Consider the following 20,848-nt stretch of genomic DNA (forward strand, 5'->3'; position numbering starts at 1 on the left):
CTTTTTGTGGCCAACACAATTGTGGACATGTGTGGTAAATGCCAATTTCTTGCAGAAGCACGGCAAGTGTTTGATAGGATTCCTATGAAAATTGAAAGTTCGTGGAATGCATTCACCACAGCATATGCTGAACATGGATTTTGTGAAGAAACATTGATGTGTTTCAAAGAAATGAAGCTCACAGGCTAGCAACTTCATTTGGAACTAATGAAAGAGAGGATTGGAAGAGAGGTCTATGTAGATCTAGATGGAATTGCATGGAATGCACTGATTGCATGATATGTTGAACATGGGCTTAAAGAGGAAGCATTGAATTGTCTTCCGCATGAAATGGACCTTGAGAGGTCTTACTATGCGTGTTACCACATTTGTCTGCAGCTTGAAAGCTTGTGGCACTTTTGATGTCTCTATTTTGGAGATGCTGGAATGTGTGTTTGAGGTGAAAGCCAACAATGGTGGCATTTTCCTTGGTGGTGAATATTTCAACAATGCACTGATTAAGCATTTTGTTCAAGAGTTCAACAAGCAAGAAGGCATGGTCATCACAAAAGATAACCTTGCTCTTCAAAGGTTGTGTGAGGCTACTGAAAAAGGTAAAGTTGAGCTCTCTACTTCCATGAAAACAGACATACAATTTCCCTTTCTTATGGCTCACGCAACTAGTCTGAAGCATTTCAACCTCACCCTAACATGATCCAAGCTTGAGGCCCTGGTGATGGACCTGATTGAAAGAACTCGCAAACTATGCAATGATTGTCTAGCAAAAGGAGGGTTGAAACCTAGTGAGCTAGATGAAGTACTCTTGGTTGGGGAAGTGACCCAAATGCCTAGGGTTTGTGATTTTGTAGCCAATATATCTAGTAAAGATCCAAACAAAAATGTTAAAAGGTGGATGAAGCTATTGCCATGGGCGCTTCCATTGAAGCAGGGGTTCTTCGAGAGGTCAAAGTTATCTTACTTTTAGATGTGCCACCTCTATCTTGTTTTAAAAATGCTCGACAAGGTTTTGGGTAGGACGAGGAGGATTTTTTTAAAAAAGGAAGATCAGCACTAAAAAGGAAGGGTACCTTTCTTTCTATTTTCTCCCTCACGTAGAGGACAACATTGGAAGGGTGGTCGTCGAGCATGAAATTATGGTGCCCTGAGTGGAGCTTAGCTATCAAGAATTAATTTGGAAAACTCCTCGAGTTTGTGTTATTGTCACATTGAATTATGTAATTCGATGATGTTGAAGTTGAAGTATTGGAGTCGTCTACTTATTTCTAGGAACTGGAGGTTGAGCACATACTCATAACCCTCTTCCTCATTGTTGATATAGTCCAAGCTATGGCTATGACCAAAGTCCAAGTAGTTGAAGTCCTGCAGGTTATGATCATAGTGCTACATCATCGGCAGATGAATGAAAGGAGTTTCAATCAGCATTCTGTGGTCGATAGCCAATGCATGACTGATATTATTGGAATTGAAGAAGGGAAAGGATAGCAGACTTTGAAAAGAAATCTCACCGAGAAGCCTACACACAATCAAAACAAAGAAAAATAAATTTTCTTTTTAGCAAACAAGAAGACATCCTCTACGTTAGTGAGAAGAAAAAGCTAAAAGCCAAAGTCTGAAGATCAGAGAAAAAGAAGAAGAAGCTGACATGAGCTCGAGAGGGTGGAAGACTACAATGGAAGCAGAGGGCTCGAGAATACATCAAATGGGAAACCAAAGATTGATGTGGCGATGGACATGTAATAGTTATTGTCTGTTCACTGAGACCAAAAGCACGAACACCATTAACACTTAAAGGAGAAGCTGCGAATTTAGCACTGATGATAGGTGCCTTTGTTGGTTTGTATCCAGCCTCATGCCTAGAGAACTGAATGGGTCCAGTCAAACTAGTTTAATTGGTTGATCAGAAGGCAAGCAGATAGATGGTCTATGCAGGATGTGGTGTAATAACAGTTTTGCAACTCTGCCATGTGTGTGATGTTCATTTGAAACAACAAGAGGCTCATGCATCCTTGTGCCCCATAAGCATCATGCATTCATTGAATCATGAAGGCATCAACTAGCTAGTAGTTTTTTTTTTGCAACCTCTGGGACAAGAAACTTCAGAAACATGGAAATCCAAACATTGTCATGGTAGTTATCAGGGAATAAAATAGATTTGAATGCTTCAAGAGTTGTTGCAATAAAAAATGCTTCAAGTTGAAGCATGATAATCGTGTGACTACAGTGGACTACTAAGATATGTGCACTGTAGTCAAAGAGTTGGAGCGCACATCATGGAGTGTGACTACAACTCTGAATTGCATTTAGAATTTGTTCCTAGCATTGAGTAGCCAGACAAATTGGAATTTGGGTAAACAACTTTTGTGAATCAAATCGTTTTGAGTTCTTTGAGTGTTTTCTTTCTTCGTGCTTGTGATCTCCAGTAAAAATGGGGGCCCACCGGTGCCTTCTGGCAATTGAACCGCGAGACGAGAATCCTCAATTTGTCTAGATGTCATGCCACTACACGTCCACCACTGCAAACCTGAGGGCATAGTTTTTTTCTAAGAATTTGAAAACATTAATTGGCATCATTAGGAATTTGTTTTCTGTTGTGTGTGTCTTTTGTGTTTTCATTTTGCATGACGCATGAGCACATGTAATTAGGCTAGGCACATTCTTTTCAATGCATTCATAATTTTTGTGTGGACATTGTTTGATTGATTGCATCGCATGGATCTAACATGAAGTTCTATTTCAAAGAATATTTTCTTGTTAGGGTAGAATGCATGAATTAAGGTGGGAAGTGATGACAGTGAAGCTTCTTTGAATACGGTTCTTGCTAGCATGGGAGTGAAGGAAAGAAATGGGAGAAACATTTGAATCTTGTAGAACCCCACAACAGACTTGGACATTGGCTTGCATTTTTTTGTTAAATGGTTTCCCTTTTGTTTTATGAGTTAAGATTAAAAGTGATTTATATTGTGATGGATGTTGTACCACTTTCAAAGCAAGAGCAGAGCATGAACTTGGATGCTTCTTTCAGTCAACAATTGAATGTATCAACAAAGTCTAATGAGGCACCACTACATCGTGTGGTCAAGTTTAACATCAATTGAAGCTAGAATTTCTATGTGGTAGTCTCCCGGCGGTTAACACTGACAATGATGCTATAACTTGTGGAATCTCATCACGCTCAAATGCAACAAATGTTTCTGCCATAATGCTCCAAAATGAGAGGAACATTGCATACCGCTACAAGATGCTCCCTTCATAAAGAGTCTTAAACACTCTTCTCTTGTCATGGCAATTCATGGGAAATGATGTTTTGACGAAAGGAAATGCCAATGACTCTAGGAAAAGCTTGAATGCAGGTAGAGGAGGTTCACAAAAAGATGATAATCACAGGTTTTGGAATTCTTTTTATCCCTCACTTTACAAGTCTAGTATGAATGGAAGATTAAAGGGACATGATAACGATAGGAGAGAATAGCTTTTCGTAAATAAATCCTTAGCTTTAATAAGAAAATCTACAAGCTTTTTGGACCATGTGTGGAGGAGATATGCGATTGTAGAAGAGAGTGAAAAAGGAGGAGAGGATGATAACTAAGAAGAACCAACATGGCTTCCACCGGGAGGGGAGGACATGATATGTTCTCCTCTATGCTGAATTATGGGGGATATCATGTTCACATTTTGTTCTCTCTCATCATTCATGGAGTGTATGATGGCTACATGAATAGAAGGAGGAAGTTGATGTGAAGGAAGTCGAGAAAGACCCAGAGTTGATTCACCATATGTGTGCAACAGAAGTTGATTGCGTGATAAAGGGAGGAAGATAAGCTCAAGGAGGTGATCTCACAGGTCTAGGGGGAGTCAATTGTCACTGATCAAGAGAGCAACAAGAATAAAGCTGCTTCTGATGACAGGACTGACAAGATGGCAATAATTGAGGGCTTTACTCTCATGCTTATGGCACCAGAGTGAATGCCTGTTGAAGCAGGAAGCGTAATACAAAGAGGATAGGAGGAAGAGAGTGTTTCCTTTCGTCATCACTTGTAGTTCCAACACTTGGCTGATCTTGATGTGCATGTTCCTCTTCCTTGATACTCTAGAGGGTCACTGATTCACCTTCATTCCGTGATCATGAGGCACCAGAGTGCTTAAGGGAAGGATTTGATGATGAAGTAGGAGATTTGGAGGTAGTTGTCACCTCATGGTGTTGCCTTGAATATGATTGTGGAATAACCTAGAATGGAGGTTAGCTTTTGCAAGATTAATGCAAGGATTTTTGTAGTTGACAACAACAATATCAATTGTAAGGAAGCTTATAAGGGAGTTCAATGATTGAAGTCTATCTTTTCTAGGAGTCTGTGACTACGCTATTGTTATTGCTGGCAATAGCATGAAACTTCAGACCCATTATCATTCTCGACTATAGTAACCTTGGCTAATATTGCATCTTTCTTGGTGGGCAACAAGGAGGGCACTGCTCCTAACAAACAAAGGTTTATCTTTAGCTGACAAGCCTTTAGCTTGGCTTCTTAGACCTCTCATGATGTTTTATGGAGGGTTTAAGAAGCTCCTTTCTACCAGTGGTATTGTCAACCTTGGTGTAAATATTGCATGGAAGAAGAAGGTACTAAAGTAATGCAAGAGAAGATGGATATTCTTAATGCTGCAAATTTGATCATTTATGTGTCAACATATGTGAAAGCACCTTGTTTTGGTTCTTGTTCCATAGAGCACCAAAGAAGATTTGCATGAATTTGTTGACGTATATGGAGGTCCAAGCTTTATGATTGGAGGAGCGCATCTTTTCGACAATTTGTGCCTTGAAGGGAACATAAATCTATGTTGGCTTCATCTTCTTATTCAAACAAAATTTATCCTTAGCTCATGAACTTACTTTGAGAATTCTTCTTGCATCTAAACTTCTTCTTCTCTATGAATTTGCCTTGAGTTAAGCACTCTTCATCATCTTTTGCTCCCATCTTTCTAAGCGTCCCTGCAGTGAGTGACTTTCACAAATCCCCATGTGAATTCCATGTGACAATGTGAAGTACTCGTGAACCCGTAATCCCTATGATGTGCAAGAATCTTAGCATGAAAAGTTACATATTCCACAATGTTTAGCAACTATCAAGGAACTCCAATTCCAACTTGTCCAAAAATATACCAAACTCGACCAAGGTCATCAAGTTTCCACACTCAAAAAATCCAAGAAAAATGACTAAAACAAATCCTAAGCCAATAAACATGGAAAATCCAAATACAAAACAATAAAGAAAAAAATCACACAAATGACTAAGCTAGCAAAAATCCAACCTATCTACACTTTTCCTAGGGGTTTTGCATTTTCATGAAGATGCTTGACACTGCTTCCCTTCTAGCTTAGAGATCACATAAATCCTGCCATTCATTTGAGGTTGTAAAGCATATAGAAAACTATATGTTTATGTATGAAGCTCAAGGTGAACACTCTGGTCTTGCAAAGGATCTATGAGACCATCATTAGATGTGTGTGGATCTTATCCCTATGAAATTGTGTCCAGTAAATGGTAGCCCACAATACCCATTAAATAGTGATTAAATATAAAATAAATATTTATTTCATAAGTTTTCTACCACACAAGAACTTTTATCCAAAAATGCATTTTCTCGTTGGATAGTAGGGATTCATATCATTGTAGCTTTCTAACTCTCATCCAAGTTGACATGGAGTACAACATTAATTTCTAAATTAGAAGGGTTATAGAGAGAAGAACCATTTGAAGATTTAATCTAGGAAACTGATTGATATTTTTTATGTTGTTGGTCATATACATACATAGCACAGATGCACAAACACACGTATGTGTGTATCATGTGATTATGTGTGGCTAGCTTCTCTATCCTGCACCACGTTGTCTTATTTTAAAACTATCAATGTGTACCATACATATCTATAATATGTGTATATAACTATGAGGCTAAGGGGATTTATGATGAAAAGTACATGTTCCCCCACCTATTCTTGCATGGATAAGGCTGTTGACAGTCACCCACCTAGTTATCTATATAGAATGAAGGTAGCGCAAATAATAATTCACATATATTATCAATTGGGAAAATGTAATTAGAACTTGGTGGTAAAAGTCATGTTCTAGTCCTAATTCTTTATTATGTTAAATTATCAAGGCTCAAAATTTCCAAACCACTCTTTCACATTGCACACACATGTATGATCATATTGGCAACTCCCAACTCATCGTATGTGCAACACTTGAATATAAAACACATTTTGAGATTTGAGAGGTGAGGAGACAGTCAAAGGAAGGGAGCAAGGAAAATGAACCATACCATTAATTTTGCATATATCAATCTATATGCCTCCATATTCTATATGTTTTCATAAAATTATTTTTTGAGTGATCTTTTTTAAAAAAATAGAATATCAAAATCATGCTTTAATTGTTATTAAAAATATACCTGCTTATGTACTCTTAAAAATGCTCCCCACACAAAGATTCAAACTTGCAAGAAATGGAGCCCCTATCAAACCCATGCATTGTAGAGATATCAAGCATAGGTATAGAATGATGACTTGAATGTTATTCTAATGAGTGCATTATGCTCCTACAAAGATGTGTGTGTGTGCACGCGTGAGTACGTGTGTGCAAATCATATGTGCTTTAAGACTATCAAATGCTCAAAGTTGGATTTGTTTTAAGTTGCATCCATGAATATTGTCTTTGTCAACAACTTAGAATTCATTTTAGATGTATGTTTTGAGTTTATAAAATATGTGCTAAGCTTTAAGAGGGTGAAATGAGGGTCACCAGGTGAGAGAATTACATGTACCATTTATTTTGCATATCTCAATCCACATATGTGTGTGCACATATATTTACACAAATATTTTTTGGAAAATCTCAAAGGTTTTGTAGTTTCATGGATGTTATATCTAAGGTTTTATTTATGTGTACCAATAGGATTTCTATAAACACATGCACACATGCATGAGATTAAAAAAGCTTTGTAACTAGAAGCAATAGATTTTAAAACACACTCTTAATATCACTTGAAATCACACACACGCACACACACACAAACATGCATAGACATGCTAGTGGTTGAGGTGGAATTGAGCCAAACAGTGATGGTTCAAGGGATAGCTGATTAGACAATTGTGTCTCTAAGGGTAACTACGTAGTCTGATCTGTGTGTCCAGTGCTGCTTTGGGATATTGAGGGTGGCTCTAGTGGCATAGATGGTGCATTGTTTTCCTCTTACGCAGCGAGTGCCAAGCTCTTTAAACTTAGATGATTCCGAGGTATCAAGCTCCTACATTGGTTGATAGATTGGTTGGGGTTTTTTTTACTGAAATCATCACGGGTTCTGTAGGCTTTGCAGCTTGGGATTCCTGGGTGTTCACTGCATTAGCAAGGGTGGGGCTTCCTGGAGATGGGGTGGCAAGCGATGGTCGTGGTTGGGCTATGCTCCTAGGATCTCCCTTCTTTGGCACCCATATCCATGTGTTGCCTTCGTAGTATCCTTGGGGATCTATCGTGGCTTGATTGTGCATGTATATCGATAGCATCATGTCAATCTCTTAGAGTTCAGGACAGGAAGAACAGGGTGGGGGGGTCAATGCTTGATGGAGGGAGCGAATGGAAAGTGATGATAGGAAGACATCGGACTGAGATGGCGGACTGAGGAGCAACAAAGCTACTGCAATACGAGAGGGGATTGAACACAATAGTCAGTCGCGGACAAAGGAGACGGTGAAGCTAGAGCAAGGCAGAAGACAGACATGGAGGTGACAAAGACAAAGCTGTAGCGATGACAACGAAGGAGAGGATGGCAGGAACGAGAAGAGGACTGGAAGCATTAGCGAGCTCTAGATGACGAAAGAGAAGCTGAAGATAGACGGGAAACAATGGAGGGGTTACCGTCAACGAATTCGACGGACGTTCGATGGAGTAAGAGGGAGGCTGTGCTCGACTATCATGATGATCATGCCCTTTGAAACTGCTACAGCGAATCCTTACTTCTATGGCATAGAGAGAATTGTTATTAGTACATGTGGCAACAACTAGCATCGACATCATTGATCTGTGATTAGAGAAAGGAGAGAAGTGCAAAATCAACTGCAAGAGGACATCCTGCAGCCATACGGCAGAAGAGCTCAATCAAGTTGACCCATGAAGTCGATGCGATGATCCTTTTGTTTTGGAGGCCTTTCATGGTGCTGCTTGACTACAAGCTGATACGACCAAGGGATATCACGGAGAAGACAGTATGCATGGAACGTATGGACCGATTGATACTGCAGACCGAGAAGATCCTTCGATTATTGGTCCACAAAAACCCTTTCTGGCTCGTATGATATGCAATAAACGACTTACAAAAAATGCAGATGACAGAGATGTTCGTCATATCGAATTTGACCTTAAAAGTTCTGGCTTGAATAATACCTCTGGAGAGACCTCTCTGATGGCACAAATGATAAAATTCAGGCAGTTATAGAAGCTGGTGTTTGCCCGAGGCTTGTTGCATTGCTTCTGCATCCATCTCCATTGGTCCTCATCCCTGCGTTACGAACAGTGGGCAATATTGTCACAGGGGATGATGCACAGACACAGTATCTTCTCAACCACAATGTACTTCCCTACCTTCTAAATTTGCTCACTTACAACCACAAAAGAAGCATAAAAAAGGAAGCATGTCGGACCATATCAAATATAACTGCTGGGAACAAAGAGCAAATTCAGGCCGTTATTGATGCAAACATCATCCCTTCTCTTGTATCATTGCTTGGTACAGCAGAATTTGAGATTAAAAAAGAGGCAGCTTGGGCTATATCAAATGCTACATCGGGTGGTACACACGAACAGATAAAGTACCTTATAAGCCAAGGTTGCATCAAGCCATTGTGTGATCTATTGACCTGTTCGGATCCTCGAATTGTGACGGTGTGTTTGGAAGGATTAGAAAACATATTGAGGGTTGGGGAAGCCGAGAAGGACCTTGGTAATACAGGTGGCATCGATTTGTATGCTCAGTATATTGATGAAGTAGAAGGCGTTGAAAAGATTGAGACTTTACAGACCCATGACAATTCTGACATTTATGAGAAGGCATTGAAGCTCTTGGAAACATACTGGCTGGATGAGGAGGAAGATGAGAACGTTGCTTCTGATAAATTACAGCTGCTTTCTGGAGAGTTAATGAGTTATGGTTAGCTCTAGCTTTTTCTAACATTGTTTGACCTCAGTCCTGCTCAATTAGCAGCAGTCTGTGCAAGTCTTGTCTCAGAAGGCATCAAATTTCACAATGATACAATAGTGAGTGACATCTACAAACCATCAAATGAAGTGCAACAATCAATTGGTGTATTGAGGGAAATAGTCATGATTTGAAGAGCCATTCTCAGTTTTCATACTGCTCATGAGAGGGTGGAACAGATTTGTCAACTGTTGCAATCACATATAGATGACAAATCTGTTCCACCCTGCATTTGAAATCTTGCTTCTCATAATCTTGGACTCTAATAAGAGCTTGTATACATGGCATGGGTCAATTGCATAGATCACATGTGGTTTGTTATGATGTTTCTCTATGCTCAGAGATAACTTGGCAGTAATACAAATGTTACTTAGCATCATATTTGTCTTGATTATTTGCTTCGATTGATCTTTTGTCTTGAAATTTCTCAAGAACCTCTGTGGTTGCGACTTTGCTTTCGAAAACCCTTCGACACCGGGCGCCCACTTGGTAGCATTTTTATGAGGAGGGACTCATCACGAAGGAGCAATATAATCGTGCCATGAGGATTCTACAACCAAAAGAGGTATGTTTTATTTTTTACATGAAAAGTATAGGTAACTCTAGTTTATTGTTTGTAATGGTATTTATATACCTTAATCCTTTCTGTAGGTGAACCCTGATGCAGTTGAGGATAACGAAGGGGAGACTAGCAGTAGCAGTGGCGGCAGCGGTAGCGGCACAGACAGCGGTGGTGTTAGCCTGATGATGCCTCTTCTGAGGAGACGTAGAGGAGCCCCATGCATGTATGTCTCCCCTTGGCTTGTAGTTTTCATTTTTTATATGTATTACTTTCAGCTAGTGCTTGCGACCATGACCATGCTTGAGGTCACAAGCACTAGAACTCATCATGTAAAAACGTTTCATCTATATATATGAAATTTCATGTTCTACATACATTTCTTTGTTTTCAGTACAAAAATATTAGAAATAATCTTTCTCTGTTTTCCCTAAGCATACAATTTGATGTTGATGGGGGGAAAAAGAAACAGAGAGCAAGCCACATGCTCTTTGGTTTTTTTTTCATACCTCTGTTTTGCACGTCTATCAGCGAGTCTAAATTGCAGGAAAAATGTGTGTCTATTCTCGTCAAAAACTTGCAGAGTAAACGCTTTTTTAGACGCGTAGTTACACGCGTGTATAGACGTATAATATCAATATATCTAATTTTTTATAAATATGAATATATATTTATAGAGCGCATCAATAGGCGCATCTATATGGGCGTGTAAGTTTCACTATAAGTGCCCTTTTAGACGCAAAATTTTAGACGCAGCAGTAGACGCGGTAATAAAGGCGCCCGACATTTTTTAACACAGTTCAAATATTGCGTCTACAAGCGCGTCTATGGAGCTTTTTTGTTGTAGTGTATTGATATGCTCATTCATCTCCATGTTCTTATACATCACTCAAGAATCAAATATTTTACTATTTTTCATTCTTTAACTAGAAAAGTAAGAAAACATTGCTAAGATAAAATCTTATTGATGAAGCTTGTTAAGATGATGTCCTTTCTAGGTTATAGAACTTGGTCATCAAAGTGGCTATGTGATGTTACAACAATCTACAAGTTTGAACAAAGGTGGGAGGGTACCCACAGATGGGATATATATTATTCTCAAAGAGCTAGGAATTTGGAATCATCGTTGTATTATTTCATAAAAAGACAAAGAGACCATTCTTGAAGCTTATATCTAGGTCGTTGCTTGATTGATTGAAAGTAGCCAAATTCATGTTGCCGCACCAGCTTTTTGTTTAGAAGGACTTGTGGTTGATTTTTATATTGAGCAAACGCATCCTTGGAAGGAAAACACCAAGTTTGGAAGTTGTTCTTGAAAAGATAGGTTTTACCATTATGTACTCGTTACTAGGAAAAACACAAAATGATATGAGAAGCAAGCCCTGCATGGAGTGGAGCAGCCTCTTTCGCTCGCTTATTAGTAATACGGCTTGTAATTTATGGCGCTAATAATTCTTGCTACCTACTGAGTTAGACGTTGGTGGCAAGGCTGGCGCCGAGGGTGAAGACGCCATGGATAAAGGCAGCGACGTGGGCGCTGACGGTGCCGCTGACGGTGCCGTCAATGATGGCGACGATCGTGCCGTCCAGGAGGTCGAGGGGGCCGACCTGGTGGCCGGAGGAGGGGTTCTTGAGGTAGCATTTCTGCTGGGCTGGTGGCACCTCCACCGAAGCCCCCACCGCCACCTCGATGCTCACCTCCACCCCTACCGGCAGCAGCACCACCGGCAGCCCTGACTTGTTCTCCACCCGGCAGCTCGCCTCAGCCACACACGCCATACTCGCGGCAACTGCTACCACTACAAGCAGTACACAGCCACGTCCAAAAGTAATCTTGGCTGCCATCTTCGCCGGTGTACGCGCGCGCACGCAGAGAGAGAGAGAGAGAGAGAGAGAGAGAGAGAGAGAGAGAGACGCGGTATATTGTTTCGGAGCGTGCTCCGGCCGTTTTATAGGCATCTCCCGTGATATGAGAGAGAGAGAGAGAGCCCGCGAGCGAGCTTTGATTAAAGAAAAGATTTTTAATTGTTTTTTTATTACCCGTGGTCACACATCTCATATAATGTCGTAACTATTCTATTAATCTCGTGCCAATCAATATGACAACCATACCACATTGATAGGGATACACTCAGATGACTATTATGCTTTTTATATCGAAAAGATAGAAATCAATGTCTAAATATAACGTCGTGAAAAGTATAGTGTATATGTAGAATTTACAAAAAATACAAAATTGATATATGCATTCACTGATCGATGGATTGACTGATTGATATATGTTTAATCACTAGGATAAATGTTGTATAAAGAGGTTACGGTACATGCGATAATTGAACTAATGTATGGATACAATAAATGCATGGATTGAGTGTTATGGATATATTAATTCAGCAATTGACTAGTCTCTGGATGTTCAATTACTACAAGGAATGTTGAATGAGGGTAGTTGTGCATGTAATGTATTGTTGTAACTAATCGATCAAATTTCTAAAATGAGTACGTTGGTTACATCATACCAATATCAATATACTTTATAGTTAACTATCTACAAACTAATATATATATTGACTAGTTGATTGATGGTTGGTTAGTATAGTAAACTTTGTATTGAGAGTGGTTATACGTAGTTGACTTTATAGATGACGCACCCTAGCTCAATTCTAAAATTCGCTTCAGCTCTAGCAACTATACTCCTAGCTCTTCATTAGCATGAAGGTTATCTTCCCTCTATAATAGAGTGCAAGTTTTCATGCTTTACCTCCATGATGACAATTCTAGCAGGCTCTTTTGTAAATGAGTGTATCATCTAGCTCTTTAAAGATGGTAATTCATACATCAGCCTATTCTCCTCGAAACATGGAGCTATAAACATAACTCCATTACGTCATCTTCTTGCCAAAACAGTGAGTTAACTCAACTCCATATTTCTTCCTAGAATGCTTCTCAACATTTAGGGTGCTTCCTCTCCATTTCCTTCATAGCTTTATACTTTCTCAAGCTGAAAGTAGTTGTAGCTCTTTTGCAATGTTGCTCTAATAACCATGCAGTCACCCTTCGAGACTTCATGCTCCTATTCCCCCCATATCTCTAAACTATAGTTGTTTTAGATTAGTCTAGTGACAATTCGATGTTGAAGTAATTAATCCTCATGAAATTCTTGAGGATCCTTTACTTCATGATCACCACATCCGCCATGAATAATAGGGAGTCGATTATTCAAGTTGATTCCCCACAGACTAGATGGCCTTCTCCTTCCCACTGATTAGATGAGCTTCTTCTCCCCTGATCTTTGATGGTAGCTTCTAGTCCCTAAATTAGCCCCCCCCCCCCCCCCCATCTCTATGATCTCTATGCAGCCCCTTCCATCTTTAATTTCACCTTGCTTTTCTAAAGCCTTTTCTTTTACTTGACCTTCATTTCTTTTCATTTAAGTATTGGTCAACATGGCTAATATTTTTGCACTCTTAACCATATAAATTTCCACATTTTCTTTATTTTGACCAAACAAGTTACCATCGCAAGGTGTATTCTCACAACCTTCAATCAAGAAATTAACTCGGTCATTCACCATCTAGTACCTTTTGTTTAAGCACAATGAATCAAGTGAATGTTCCATCTATAATTTTTTTCTCACCTTGATCACTACAAATCTAATGTATCTCCTCTTGTTGATTGTGATTACAATGTTTATTTCAAATTTTGTGATTGGATGATTTCTTGTTTGTTAGAATTATCATTAGTATTTATATAAGATGGTCTTTTACTTGAAATAATATCTAAAGGCTAAAAATATATTCGATTGTAATATTATGGATGATGATAAAATGCCTTAAAGATTAGAGAATGAAGTAATAAACAAAAGTAACAATAAATACTTAAGATATCAATTGATTTTTTTTGAAATAATTTAGATTTTTTATTTTGTAAAAGAAAAAACATATATTCTATATGACACAATTCTATAATTAATATCCTCTATAAGATATATTCTTTTAAACAATGTGTGTGTGTGAATGATATGTGCTTTAAGGTTATCAAATGTTCAAAATTGGATGTGTGTGTGTGTGTGAGGATGTTTGTGTGTGCAAATCATATGTACTTTAAAGTTATCAAATGTTCAAACTTGGATGTGTGTGTGTGTGTGTGCGTGTGTGTGTGTGTGCACTCGCTTTAAGGTTATCAAATGTTCAAAGTTGGATTTGTTTCAAGTTGCATGCATGAATATTGTCTTTATCAGCAACTTAGAACTCATTTTAGGTGTAAGTTTTGAGTCTATGAAAGATATGCTAAACTTTAGGAGGGTGAAATGAGGGTTACGATGTGAGGGAATTACCAATACCATTAATTTTGCATATCTCAATCCACATATGTGTGGGCACATATATTTACAAAATATTTTTTGAAAAATCTCAAAGGTTTTGTAGTTTCATGGTGGATGTCATAGCTAAGAGTTTATTTATGTGTACAAATAGTTGTATAAACACAACACACATGCATGAGATTAAAAAGGCTTTGTAACTACTAAGCAATAGATTTTAAAACACTCTCTTAATATCACTTGAATTCACAAACAAATACATACACATGTACAAACTCTCTCTCTCTCTCTCTCTCTCTCTCTCTCTCTCTCTCTCTCTCTCTCTCTAGCTATGTGCAAAAAAAACTTATGGTTAAATATATTTTTTCATAGATACTTACTATAATGAACCTAAAATGTCATGCCAACAAAAGTATTTTCTATAAGACTACTTCTCATAGACCCAATCATGCTTTATATATTTTGTACTAACTTGTTAGACATTCCTTGAAAGGAAGCTAGCCAAATGTAGCATATATCTACCCTTAAATTTATCATCAAGACATGAAAACAATTCTTGAAAAAATAAGTCAATATGAATGTAAAAGCAATGTACAATCAAAGCGGCCCAATAAAATCAAAGCATGCATTATCAGAACCATTGAGTATTGGTACTCTCACCTATCAACACATCTCTCTCTCTCTCTCTCTCTCTCTCTCTCTCTCTCTCTCTCTCTCTCTCTCTCTCTCTCTCTCTCTCTCTCTCTCTCTCTCTCTCTCTCTCTCTCTTCTGAAAAATAGTATTAGTTGTAAAAAGTGAGCAGTATGCAATGTGGTAGCAAACAAGCATAAGGAAGGAGCCTAATTTTTTGGATTATTAGCCACAACATAATGTGTATGAAGCACTTGCATAATTGAATTGCCAAAAGGTTGAAACAATTGTATTGATTTATTATGTGAATCCACAAGCTTGGCATGATTCCATGCAACTTGTAATAATAGCATAGGCTCCGTGGAAAAATGGCAAAAGTTCTAGTTCGCTCGCACCATAGGAAAATCATGCAATAAGAGATGACCAATCTTGTGGCCCAAAAGTGAATTGGATGCCCAAGAGAGATGGAAAAACCTAACTCTAAAATTCATGTATTAAAAGGGTGAGAATGAATAGAGCAAGGTATTCATGTGTATGAAAACTTTGTGAACTTGCTTTCTTACTTTTACCATGAGAGAGTGAGGGTGAGAGTGAGAGATTGAGAGCCAGAGAGTGAGAGAACGAGGGTGAGGGACTAAGAGGGTGAAGCTCTCCTTGTCATCTCTCTTAGCACTCTCTTGTATCCCCATGCTTCTCTTTCACATGTCGAGGTCATAGAGGGTTGAGAGTCGAATGGACACTCATTTGGATCACGGAGTGTGCAAAGTGCATCCTTCATGGGATTGAAGGACGGCCATGCCACTCATTATAAACAAATGGTTGCATTTGTGTGCAAGAGACTATGTGAGAGATAGTCATTGATTCTCATGCATCAAAGCTCTTGAAGGAATAAGAGTGTGTCGAACATGCCAATAAGTTGAGCTCATGTAGCACAACATTTTGGTTGTGTTGTTGTTGAGACCAAGGACACATCGACCATGAAGTCATCGTGTATTACACATTTGAAATAGGAGAGATGCAAAAAGGCCCACTATGAAATGCAAATATTTAATTAGGATTTGAATTCATTAATGAAGGGAGTAAATTTTATTGGTAGGAAGATTGCAATTTTTTGTTAGTAAGAATCATCTACTTTACTTTGTTTGTTTGATTTTATCTTTTTATTTTACAATTTAAAAAAGTTGGAGTGGTTTTGGATTTATTCATGGTTGTCATTGGATTCAAGAAATCGTTGTATTTTCTAGAACTCTAATTAGTGGTTAAGAAGAGAGAAAGAAGTAAAAGAAAAAGAAGGAGCGAAAAGAAGAAGAAGGAGAGAAGGAGAAGGAGGAGGAGAAGGAGAAGGAGGAGGAGAAGGAGAAGGAGAAGGAGAATAAGAATAGGAATAACGAAAGAAGAAAAAGGAGAGAAAAAGAAGAAAACAAGAAAAAGAAGAAGAAAGAGAAGAGGAAGGAGAGGAAGTAATAAAAGAAAGAGAGCAAAGTGTAAACAAAAGAGAAGAAGAAAAAGAAGAAGGAGGAGAAAAAGAGAAGAGGAGAACAAGGAGAAGGTGGTGGAGGAGAAGAAGAAGAAGAAGATGTAGAAGAAGAAGCAGCAGCAGCAAATGGCCATGGGGGCAGAGGGTGGGAGGGAAATTCTCCCTCGCCCAAAAAAGAACACCAAAATAGTTACCCCCCTTTGATATTGTGCAAGATCTCCATCATTGCCTTGCGTATCAACCACCTTTGTCTCTTTGCCTGATACCACGCTTATTATACATGGTGGCAGCTTGCACTCACCATTGCACCATGATAGTGTCCATAGAGCCTTACCTATCAATCCACTTGTCATCTCTCTTGTCTCACCCTTGTCTTATCATGCCCATGCCTCAATGCCCTGTCAATTGCCCGTTGCCTAGCCATCGCCCTAAGCTCACCCTGTATAGGGCCACCATGGCCCAACATTCTCCTTCTTGCCTCCTTGCCACCACAGTGCTTGTGGTCATTGCCAACACCCGCCCCATGGTCACTAACACCTTCACCCACATTACTTTCCTAGACACCACCCTAACTATCCCCAACACCTCCTTGCTCCACCTCATGTTGAGATGGTAAGCTCAACACTATGGACATTGATGATGGGCCACATGGTTAAATGGTCTATATGTCTACACTTAGCACATCAATGGTCATTATGACTCTAACATGGCCAATCCCTTATTATATTTGGTTTGTTACACCTATGTATAGTTGGCTAAGTTATACTACTAGTTGATTAGTATAGTCAGTTATCCGTTGTTGACTTAGTAGGCCACTTTCCTTTATATTGTATCTTATCTATACTTTACATGCATTGCTTTGTGTGAAAAAAGAAAAAGAAAAAACTAGAAAAAAGAAAAAAAATGATATCCATCTCTCTTCTTGTGTTCTTAAGTGAGCTTCCTCTTATGTGTATGGTGTGTGTTTAGCATAACAGCTCAAGCAAGTCTCGCCACCATACAATTCATTACATGGTACCAAAGTGGCACCCCTGAGAGATGCTAGTTTTGAAAGCTGAAGTGAAGGAGAAGAAGCAAGGATTCAAGCAAGCAAGCAACACATAAGAAGATCTCTCATTCTTCCACTCTTACTCTTGGATAGTGCATGTGGAGGCACCAAAGCCAAGGTAGAGTAAAAAACTTAGATGATTCTGAGATTTGGTGTAAAATCAAAACATTGTACATTCTACACGTATGCTCTTTGTGGGTTTCTTACTATATTTTTGGCTATCTGAGGCCGTTTTGGGTCCCATTTTACACCCGTAAAGTTGGAAACATCAGTTTTGGAGTACATTGCAATTTTAGTTGTGTCAATTGAAAGTGGATATACATGTTATAGATTTCGAGTCTATAAGTTTTGAGGTGTTTTCCACTAAGAAAATAGAAGTTTTATCTGCAAATACATTACAGATTACATATACTATTGAGTACTCAGTTAAAAAGGATGCTTAGTATATTGTTGTACACTTGTTGTAAAAGGTTGCAGAAGACTTGCTTAATCTTTTGTATCAACTTTGTGATAATAGCAAACAACACCAGAAACCCCATCATTACAAAGCTAGACAAGAACAACTACCTATCACGAAAGTTTTGTGTGACGAACTTCCTTATTGGAACACTTCTTCGAGTTTGTTTCACGTGAAGAAAAGGAAACAGAGCTGAGTGACCTTGCAACTATACAATAATGAAAGCCATGGAAAGAATGAAATGAAAAAGACAAAAAGATAATGTGTTTTCTATTTATAATAATTCATAATTCTATACTGGGACATATCAAAAATGAAGAAACTTCATATGTAGCTTGGATAATTCTTTAGAACATGTTTTCAATAAATACAAAGGTACAGAAGATTCAACTCAAGCAATTGAATACTTTGAAAAAAGGGAAGATATGTATGTAAAGGAGTATGTTTTGAAAGTGAGATACATTGTAGATACCTTAGAAACTATTGATATGATGCCCAATGATGATGATTTGGGTAGCCTTAATAATGAGAAGGCCTAAAAATGATTTGTCACTTCTGTGTATGTACGAAAGCCATTTTCAATTTTTGATGAGCTATCTCTCTCATAATCACTAAAGAGATCAATATCTAGGGTGAATAATCTGAAAGAAGTGGTGAATGAGTCCAATCATTATACTCCATTTTAGGAAGGGGATGTGTTAGATCCTCTTCAAGAGACCATGGTATAGGATGTGTTGGCGATAACCAGCAAACCAAGTTAAATCAAGAGCTTGATGAAATAAAAATTTTAGGGGGTCATAGAAACTTTAGAAGTAGGAGAAACTCTAGAGGAAGAAGTGGATGGCAAAATAAAGGTTCAAACAATTCTGATATTGTTTGTCATTATTGTGACTGAACACATTATATTGTAGCCTAATGTTATGCTAAGAAAGATTATATCCACAGTGATAAATTGAAGTAAGGAAACTATGTATCATCTTAAGATGCAATGGAAAAAAATGAGCAACTGTTTGTTATGCAACATATGACGGATGTTACAAGAAAGGGGCACATGATGATATATGGTATATTAATTCAGGCATAGGTTCAATCTAATACAAAAGCTTATTTTGTAGAAGACTTTAATTATAAGTGCTAGTTGGTCACAAAAGGAAGTAGAGTTGGTTGCATGTTCACTTTAGAACCTGAAATTCTTGTTATGAATGCTACTATATGTATGATAAAGACAAAGGAGTGGTTGCAGACATTGAAACATGGCACAAACATATTGGACATGCAAATGCATAAAGGCTAGCATTAATATGATCTAAAGGGTTTAAAGGGTTGGTTACAAGGTTTCTTGCTTATTATGGAATTTCAAAGTGTGTAAAGCATATCAATTTGGTAAGTACGCAAGACAACCTTTTTCACATGATAGAGATGTGAGTAGATATATACTTGATATTGTGCATATAGTTTTTTTGGGGCCTACACAAAACATATCTCTTACTGTAAATATATATTTTATCATATTTATTAATAATTTTTCAAGAAAGCTGTGGATATATTTCATGAAGGAGAAGAGTAATGTGTTTGAGGAGTTCAAAACTTCCAAGCCTACTATTGAAACAAAAATAGGATTGAAAGTTAAGTAATGGAGGTCAAATGGAGGGGGAGAGTAACTCTTTAATGACTTTAGTGATTCTTAAGGTCTCATGGGATAAAGAGATAATTTATTCGCAGGTATATCCCATAGCAAAATGGGGTTGTAGAAAGGTAGGCATATTTCAGAAGTTGCATGGGTATTGATGGTGGCTGAAAAGAATTTGGCAAAACATTTTTTGTTTAAAGATATTTATACTACTATATGTATTATGAATAGAACTTCCAAGTTGCAGTTCATGGAATAACCCTTGAAGAATACTTTACAAGTAAGAAGCCTGATATATCATAATTGAAAGTATTTTGTTGTAGTGCATATGTTCATGTGCCAAATGAGTTGCAAAAGAAGCTTGATCCAAAGGCTAAAAATTACGTTTTCATTGGATACTCCTTAGAGAAAAAATGGCATCATTGTTATAACCTTGTCATAGGTAATTTTAGAGTAAGTAAGGATGTTATTTTTTATGAGATGAGCAGTTCGTATGTATCTAGTGGTGATACCTTGGATCCTAATGATGATCATGATAGTTATGCATAAAAAGAAAAGCAAGAACCACGAAGCCTTAGTGGACTAGAAACATAATCTAGTACTACGTCTATAGTTAGCTAGGAGACAAAGGAACAATCCAACATATTCAAGTGCATCTACTAGTGTTACAAGTAGAGACAAAGGGAAGAAGAAAGTGGCATATGGTAATGATGCATCTCCTAGCCATTTGGGGTTTAATGGAGATTCTAGTGATTCAAAGATTTTGGATGATAAGCTTGGCATTTCTTTAGTTAGAATTCTAGGTATACAAAGAGCACATGATAATGTAAAGGTTTCACTAAGTGATCCAATGGTATGAAAGTCTAGCAAGGTTAGATACCCTGTTAAAAGATTTGGTTTTGAAGGCTAGGTAGCTCACCATTATGCTTATATGGTAAAGATGGTTGATAATGTTGAGCCCACTTTCTTTAGGGTGTTGCTGGTCGAGCATCCCACGTATGTGTGTATGTTAAAGAAAGTGCTCTATGGACTGAAGTAAGCACCTAGAGCATAGTTTGACAAGATTGGAGAGTATCTTGTCAAATTTGGCTTTTATGTTTCTAATCCTAATCACTCAATTTATGTGAGAAAGGGAGATGCAGGTTTGGTCATCATAGTGATCTATGTGGATGACTGGATTTTTTTACATGTGGATGACTTGCCATGTGTGTGTGTGTGTGTGTGTAATATACTAAAAAATTATGATGTTGATATTTTTGCATCATTAAAATGTATTTTGAAAATTAAAATTATATGCTTATAACTATATATGCTCTACATGAATGGTATTCCTCTATATATAGTAGAGATTATAAAAGGGTGTTGCGAAAGAGTTGTACAATATGGTGGTTGACATATGTAGAATTAATAGATGATCCCATACAAAATGCTATTGATATGTGAATAAACATATTTGATAATATGTCACAAACATGTCAT

At 37.9% G+C, this 20,848-nt stretch overlaps 1 pseudogene; it reads left to right on the forward strand.

The window, feature by feature from the left end:
- The first annotated feature begins 352 nt into the window (after nucleotides 1-352).
- Nucleotides 353-9,203, forward strand: LOC148011477 (importin subunit alpha-1b pseudogene; annotated as a pseudogene).
- The last annotated feature ends 11,645 nt before the right edge of the window (nucleotides 9,204-20,848 follow it).

The sequence above is a fragment of the Lygodium microphyllum genome, chromosome 28 (genome assembly GCF_053477565.2).
Source record: "Lygodium microphyllum isolate KBCC chromosome 28, Lygodium_microphyllum_v1.1.10, whole genome shotgun sequence".
Taxonomy (NCBI): Eukaryota; Viridiplantae; Streptophyta; class Polypodiopsida; order Schizaeales; family Lygodiaceae; genus Lygodium; species Lygodium microphyllum.